The sequence below is a fragment of the Zea mays genome, chromosome 4, assembly GCF_902167145.1.
Source record: "Zea mays cultivar B73 chromosome 4, Zm-B73-REFERENCE-NAM-5.0, whole genome shotgun sequence".
Lineage (NCBI taxonomy): Eukaryota > Viridiplantae > Streptophyta > Magnoliopsida > Poales > Poaceae > Zea > Zea mays.
This window is the reverse complement of record NC_050099.1, coordinates 161,462,813-161,470,862: the sequence shown is the minus strand read 5'-3', so window position 1 is coordinate 161,470,862 and position 8,050 is coordinate 161,462,813.

Genomic DNA, 8,050 nt, shown 5'->3' with positions numbered 1-8,050 from the left:
GGTAGATGCTCCTCGAACCTAAGCCACCAGAACCTGAGGCGTCCTGCTGCTGGTCATCGTCGTCCTGCTGCTGGTCGTCGTCGTCCTGAGGCGCCGCCTGCTGCTGGATAAGGTCGTCCTGCTGCGCCGCCTGCTCTGCCTCGTCCGACGTCCTACTCCTCCTCCCCCTCCTCCTCCTCAGCCAATTACTGCCGACCATATTTGTCCAAAAACCTGCAATTAAGAGCAAACAAGTAAGCACATATAAAAAGATGTATTTAAAAACATGTGCGAAATAAAAAGTCATATAGCATTACATCGATTAAAAATAATCTTCATATGTGTCGGGGTTAGCCGGATCATAACTCTCATCATCACTATCAACCATTTCAATCTCAACACCATCGGAAGACGCAAGTTCGTCATTAATGTCATTACCTTCAAGGATTACTAAGTCATTATCATTTTGCACCTCATCATCCTCCTCATCAACAACCATTTCAATATCTACGTCCATTCCGATAGCTTCGGTTAAGTCTATCTCAAATCACCCTTCTAGCCCATCTTCTTGGAAGAACTCTCCATCATATGTGTCCGGGTCTAAGTTGTAATCTTCATCGTTAGGAACAGGTAACCTCCCGTGCGGTGATACCTTATACACAACATCCCAACCCTTAAGATGTTCTTTCGTTTGGCACACATATGGGAGATAATACACTTGTGTGGCCTGTTGGGCCACGATATAGACATCGTCTCCTAGTAAGGTGGAATCTTATCGAATTTTGACTATCCCAAGATTAGAATGTGTCTGTCTCGTCACTTGAGGGTCAAACCAATGACATTTGAATATCACTGGAGTAAGAGGTTTGGAACCATAAAAATTGAGCTCATATATTTTTTTGATTCATCCAAAATAATTGACATTGTCAAGGTCGGGCGTAAAGACTCCAGAACACGTTGTTTTCCAATTGGGCCGACTTTTGTCGTAGTTTGTTGTGCGAAAACAGTATCCATTGACGTCATACCCAGAATATTTCTTGACCCTATAAGCAAAGTCGTTGGCTACTTGTCTCAACTCGACACTCATAGACGGATCTCTTTGGCCCTGCAAGTATTCGCAAGTTAAAAGACGCTAAATTGAGTTTAAAGACGTATCTCTTTTACAAACTAAGCACGTACCTTACGTTTGAACCAGGAAATGAAATCGGGCAACCCATTTCTCGCACCCTTTCTAAGAAGAGTGTCATATTCCTGTGGAGTGGGGTCCCTTGATCGACGCCAGAATTCATGAAGAAATTGTTCCATGTATGGCGTCACCTCTTCAAGGTTGGTCAATAAATATAGCATCATATGCCACCACTCTTCATGTGTCAGGGTCTTGGTTGTCAAGCCACTTGCGCTTCCGAGTTGGCCTCGAAATATGCTAAGGTTCGATTCATTGTCGCCATCATTGTAACAAGGGGGTGGATTATGCACGCTCGGTAGTTTGTCACCATAATAAGTTGTTGTGAAGTTTGAGACCTCCTCTAGAATGTATGCCTCTGCAATGGAAGCCTCGATTTTGCATTTATTTCTACATTTCTTTTGAATAGTCTTTAGACATCTCTCGATTGGATAGCACCAACGTCTCTGCACGGCCCCCCCATTCGTGCCTCATAGGGGAGATGAAGAATCAAATGCTACATTGGATTGAAGAAGCCGGGTGGAAATATCTTCTCAAGCTTACACAGTAACACGGGTGCCAATCTTTCCAAGTCTGCAACCACGGTCCGAGATAACTCTTTTGCACAAAGCTGACGGAAGAAATAGCTCAACTCTGAAAGCGCTAGCCAGACATGCCTCTGTAACACCTCAGGTGTTACCATGGCTAGAGCACACCTTGGTACTAAGGACTGTGATAACATGTGGTAAAAACTTAAGGAGAACATAAGAACCTTGGAGACCATGTGTTAACCAAGATTTGCTAATGACCTAAGAAGTATCACTCAAACCTTTGTGCACTTACTACTTTGGGGCAAGAGGAGGGAAAACCCTAGACCACTCTTGAACCCTATCTCCCAAAGCCATGGTTAAGAGGGGGGAGAGAGTGAGCTATTGTGCAAACCATGAGTAATCTTTAACCAAACTCTAAGTAACCTTATAACCAGCAATGGTGGGAAAGAAATATTGCAGAAAGACCCCTGGAGAAACCCCAAATCCATTCCCTAAGTAGAGAGAGAGCTAGAGCTATCTAATTCTCTCTAAGTTAAAAACTACACCTACACTAAAGATCAATCGTGTTCACCTTGAAGATGGCACCAAAACCACCTATGTTCTATACCAAAAATGTGGCATACCACCTAGGGCACCCACTGGAAAAAGCTGAGCCCGAGATCTTGACGTTTGACATGCCTTGGCATGGTTTTTGTCGCGAGGTGGGCAGAGTGACATACCTGATTTGGCGACCGAAGATCTCCCTACCTAGGTCATATCTGCCATGGCAACTCACGGATGAGAGACAACCCTAGGTGCCAGGAAAAGACTCGCGCCGGATTTTTGCCAAGATTCGCACGTTTGCGACTTGGGTGAGCTATGGAACACGGGTAGAAGAAAAGCTCCACGTGTTCGACGCGCTCTGTGTGCGCCAGAGCACGCCCGCGCGTGCCCCGCGTCGCGCCAACGGCCAGCCGACGCCATGGCCCGCGCCCGCGCCTATAAAGCCCGCTCGGGCGTCGACCACACTCTTCCGTGCACGCTCAAACCTCACCGGAGCTCAGCTCACCGTCGTTTGCCCGTACGCGGCGTGTCCGCGGCCACCCGAGCCCCTGCCGCCGTAGACCGGCCAGCCCAGCCCTTCCCGACCCTGTCCAACTCTCGGAGACGAGTGAGCACACCTCAGTGAAGCTCCCCGAGCGAGGAATCGAAGCCTGCTTCGCCGGAGAGGCCAGTCCACGGTCGCTGGAGTTCACAACCCCGCCGGAGTGCGTGGACCGGGTAATCCACTAAACCATTTTCCGATTCCTTGTGCACACGGTCTCTACGTCACCCCGTGAAGCTCACCGTGCCCTTGGATTGAACTAGATCGCCGTGATTTGGCCGGCACACCCGCCGCCGACAAGGACACCCGCCTGCGCACGTGTATCGAGCGATTCCGGCCATCCCCGCCGTCGAGCCGTACATCGCTGTGACCGCCAGAGCCTCCCCGAGCCAACCCCGCCCCTCGCCGGACCTATCTCGTCGCCGGTAAGCCGCGCCACCCTTTTCTTTCTTGCGGGCACTGTTTAAACCTAGGGAAGGACCATGGGGGAGAAGAAAAGAAGTCTGGGGGGTTTTGTGAAATGTCAGAGACTCAAATGAATAGTAACGCGGGGGTATAACTAAGAGAGTTAGTTTGGAAATAACCCAGGGTCCTCGGTGTAAACTGTTTTTCTAGAAAACCTTTATTAAATCTGATTTTAAATTTGAACAGAACTTTACTAATTCATTACTTCTGTTTTATTCATCCAAATTTAGTTAAATCAATTTTGTCAGACTCTAAATAATGTAAACTACTTAGGAAAAATATAAAACTCCTATGTACTACAGAAAACTTTAGGGTTCTGATTTAATTGTTGTTTTTACCAAAAGCTAAATAATAGGGATAAAAATAGTTGCACTATTTGACTAGGGTTAGAAAAATTTGGAGAAGTTTATATCCACCTACTGATCTGTTTAAAAATGTTAAACCTCTCTGTCCAACCCATTAAGTTAGTTTTTGCCATTTATTTTACAATATACTTAAGATAAAGAAAAATGGAAAAGGTGATTAAAATGATGAACCAGAGGGCACCCCTATTTTTGTTAGGGTACTTATTCAATGTAGTTCACTAGAAAAATCTATCATACCCTAGTTTAGTATAAAATAAGTAGGATCCCTTTTATTTTAAGAAAACAAGGAAAACTTAGAGAAACACTACAAAAATCACCCCAAGGTGAAAACACCCCAACCCTTGGGACAATTAATGTTTTGTTAATAAGAACTTAGGAAAAATATGAAATATGTTGTTTGACATTTCTCAAATAACAATGTAGTAGAAAGTGCCTTTTTGGCATTTAACTTTAGAAAATCATAACTAAATGACCATCCCTTAGCTTTCTGTGATTTTTGACACAGAAGCCTATTAATACTGTTAGATGCCAACAAAAATAACCCTTAGGGCAGAACTCACCCCTAATTAAGAAATGTAGTGCAAAGTGACCCATTTTACACAACTCTTGTTATTTTTGTCTAAAGCATAGCCTTTGTATTTTAAACCTCAAATTCCTAGAACAGGCTAGAATAGCAAATGGCAACCCACTGTAATTTTTACAGAATTTTTGGAAAATATTAAACCACTGTTGTAGTTCAAGCCTACACTAGAAACCCTAAATAGGAAATAAAGAAAGGGAAATATGAATAACAGAAAATTAGTGTAATCCTAAAACTCTTTATTAACTTGTCCACTGAAATATATAGAGGCAATACAAATTCCCTATGCCTATCCCTAGCAAAACCTAAACCTAGAAGTGATAAGCATAAACCATTAAAAGCCACATATGACCCGGAAACCCTAAGTTACTCATTAACTTAGTTTTTCTTCTCTTGGCATAATGTTATTAAATCCTGCATAATCATGACATACATGTTCATTGCATTTCGATAGACTGTAACCTTGCTGACGGAGAGTACGTCCTCGTGCCGGAGCAAGGAGCTGCTCAGGAGGTAGCCCCAGATCCAGCACCAGAGCCTGCACCCGAGGATCTGCCTGCCACTGCTTTGGAAGGCAAGCCCCGGTCTTATGCATAACCTGTTATTTATTCTATTTTACTACACTTAATGTTTGTAGGCTTGTACTGTGCACTTAAGTGTAGGAGTTGATTGAAACCCTAGTTGCATGAACTCAGGAATCCTTGTTGAGATGGATACTAGTATGCTAGGTCGAGTAACTGCTTTGCTAATTAGGGATCTCAGTAGAAGTCGAGTGATTTTTCTAGCACTCGCGAGAGGTCAGGAATTGGTTGTACCCACTTTCATATCATATGGATGATTGGTCTGTGGACACGGATCCATGGGGATGCGTGGTCTACGAGATGAAATTGGAATAAGGATTAACGTGCGGATACCTGTGTCAAGCGTTTGAACGTACTAAACACATACCGAGAAATATGGTAAATCGGTAAGCCTAGTACCTGAGTGAACCTGCCCGCAGACATATCCCCTCACGCGACCTGAGACGTGGTCTCCCATTCCGGTTATGGTGGGTACAAGTGCGGTCACTGCACGACGGCAGTCGGGGTCAGTGAGGCATTGTACGCCAAGGCGGTGAGCCTTGATCTGTTGCCAGGGAATCGATGGGGACGGTTGATGTGTGTGGGGACGGAGTGCCTCATCACGTCGTGTGTTTAGGTTTACCTTGCAAGGATAAAAACTCGATTCGAATCGTCTGCTTCTCGCAGCTAATGAGACTGCTTGATCCATTGTACTGCATTGAGTAATAAGTGGAAATGAGGTGACTGACAAAAGATGTTGATTGGTAAAAATGTTTGATACCATGTATGATTAGCTAGGTACACATCTAGTCTAAAGAATTCTACTAAAACTTGAAAAGCTAAAACTTGATTTTAGACTCAGCTAGTGCTTTTGGCAAACCAAACCCCTCAGCCAAACAGCTGCATGTCTAGAGGTAGAGGAGTAGACTCCTCACACCGGGTAAGTCTAGCTGAGTATTAGTATACTCAGCCTTGCTTGTGGCATAATTTTTGCAGGTATTCCTTAGGATGATTGGTTGATGGTGTGACTTGGCCTTCATCCCCGCCACCGGGATAGATGGTCGAGTGGGTTACTGCTTCCGCAGGAGAGGACCAGGAGGAGTAGCGTGCCAGGCTTCGCCATGTTACCCGGTTTTCTCCGTTAGTCATTTCCGCTGCATTAAAATTTATGATTATCATTTCTAAAACTCCGATAATGTAATCACTAATGATACTTATTAAATTTGTGGTATTATGCTTTATTGTATTTCTCTGTGCCTCACCTTTGAGTGAGCTAGTGGTATTCGATCCTGAATAAGTGGCTTTATCGGACTAGATCCGAGGGACTGACGGGTTATTCCTGTTTAAGTGTGTTGCTGCCCTTAAGGGTGCGACTTGGGCACTTAAACTAGAATAGTTCGAGCGGTTCCGCCACAGCTGGTATCGGAGCTTGTACCACCACAGAGGAATCAATAAAATATAAATACCATCCTTTTCGAAGTAAAACTTGATAGAAACAAATGTTGGATAGGTCGTAGGACGATCAGGATAGACCTAGGACGTGAAGCCTTAGGATGATAGAGGGGTAGTTAGGTGGCTAAGTATTTAGGCCCTATAGGCCACCTTAAAGGATGGGAGTTCTTCCCTATTCCCTTTACATTGATGTGAGGTCGTTTAGAACGAGCATGCATGCATTCTTAATTAAGCAATGGATAATTGAGTAAAGACTTAAAAACAAAAAGGATGACCAACTAAGTATCCTAATACCATTTTTATAGTTGGAGAGAAGCTGAGTTTTAATTTTCTTGTTCTTTTATAATTCTTTTTCTTTTAATTACGCTTAACCGTACACAGATGACTTCCCACGGATCCTCAGATGATGGAAATGTACTGTCCCACACTAACGGGCTTGCACGAGAGGGTTTTCCCCGCATTTTGTGGGAGGTACTTCAGGGGGCCGGATACATGACGCCTCCTCAGTACGCGGTGCAGCAGTTCGAGAAGCACCGAGTGCCCCGTTGTAGGGTGAGGATGACCCTGGAGCCTCATCCCCTACAGCCAGGCTGGCGTTCATTGGACTCTGAGTCTTTTGGATACCGGGCTGAGGACACGATAGAGGCGATTGCTCTGCACGGGTTGACCACTTTCTGCGGATTCCATCCCTTGGAGCTGTCTACCCACCCCATTGGCTTGTTTCCCGCCGAAAGGGAGGACGACCCAATGTGGAAGGATCGGGTGGAGCATGCCAAGGATATCTGGGCCATCTACCTAGGACAGACTGCGCACTTGACCATACGATGCATGAATGCTCTGTACCGTCTGCAAGTGATGCGCGGTGAGGCAATGTCCCATCTGATGGCACTATTGGAGGCGACAAAGATCACTTTGGACAACAAGGAAGAGCTTGTGGTTGATTTGTCCACTGAGATGGTGGAAAAGGACTTGCAGGTGGAGCAGCTATCCAATGATATCTAAGAGTTGGAGAAATTAGTGGGGACCAGGGAGAACACCATCGAGGTTCTCGAGAACCAGCTTATTAACACTCAGCAGCAGCTTGCTGAGGCTAATGAGCACCTGGATATGCATCACCAGGAGATCCAGGACATGGAGGCCAACGAGGACGTCGACATTGAGGGAGGAGAGGAGCCTGCCTCCAGCGTGGACACTGCTGGCTCTGGGAGACCACCTTCCCCCGAGTCGAGTGTTGCCTCGTTCGCTCACTAGATATCAGGGATAGAGTTAGAAGTTGGTGATGGTAGGTGTTGGGGGCCTTCGGCTTCCGAAGGTCCTCAAAAACATGATTTAACAATGTTTTTAGAGTATAATGTGTGAGCAGGTATCTTCGGACTCGTATCAGAAAGGGAGAAGCTCAAAAGATACGAAGGTTGACACAGCGCCGAAGCTGTGAAGCAGGAAAGCTTCGGCATGTTCGCAGAAAAGGGAACCGACTTAAAGATGAAAAGGCCATTTAGACCTCGATAGATTGCTATAGAATTATCACCAAATGTAAAGGGCATGTATGTAATTTTGTATGGGTTGTACCCCGTGCCTATAAATAGGTGAACAGTACCCCCGTACTGTTCACGCTGACTTGGTGTTCACTTTTGCGTCACGCTTGTACTTTCATTTCCTTCAAATTGAAGGTACATCTGTAATCCAATGTTATTTTTATTTATATATAATAATGATATATGATGATCTACGTAATCCTTTATGTTTCTTGTAATTCATTCTTCGTTAATATGTAATGCATTTATAATGGTTCGCCCTTTGTGACCTTCGTCCGAAAATCATTATATCCCAAGGGAAATAATGCTTCGTAGGA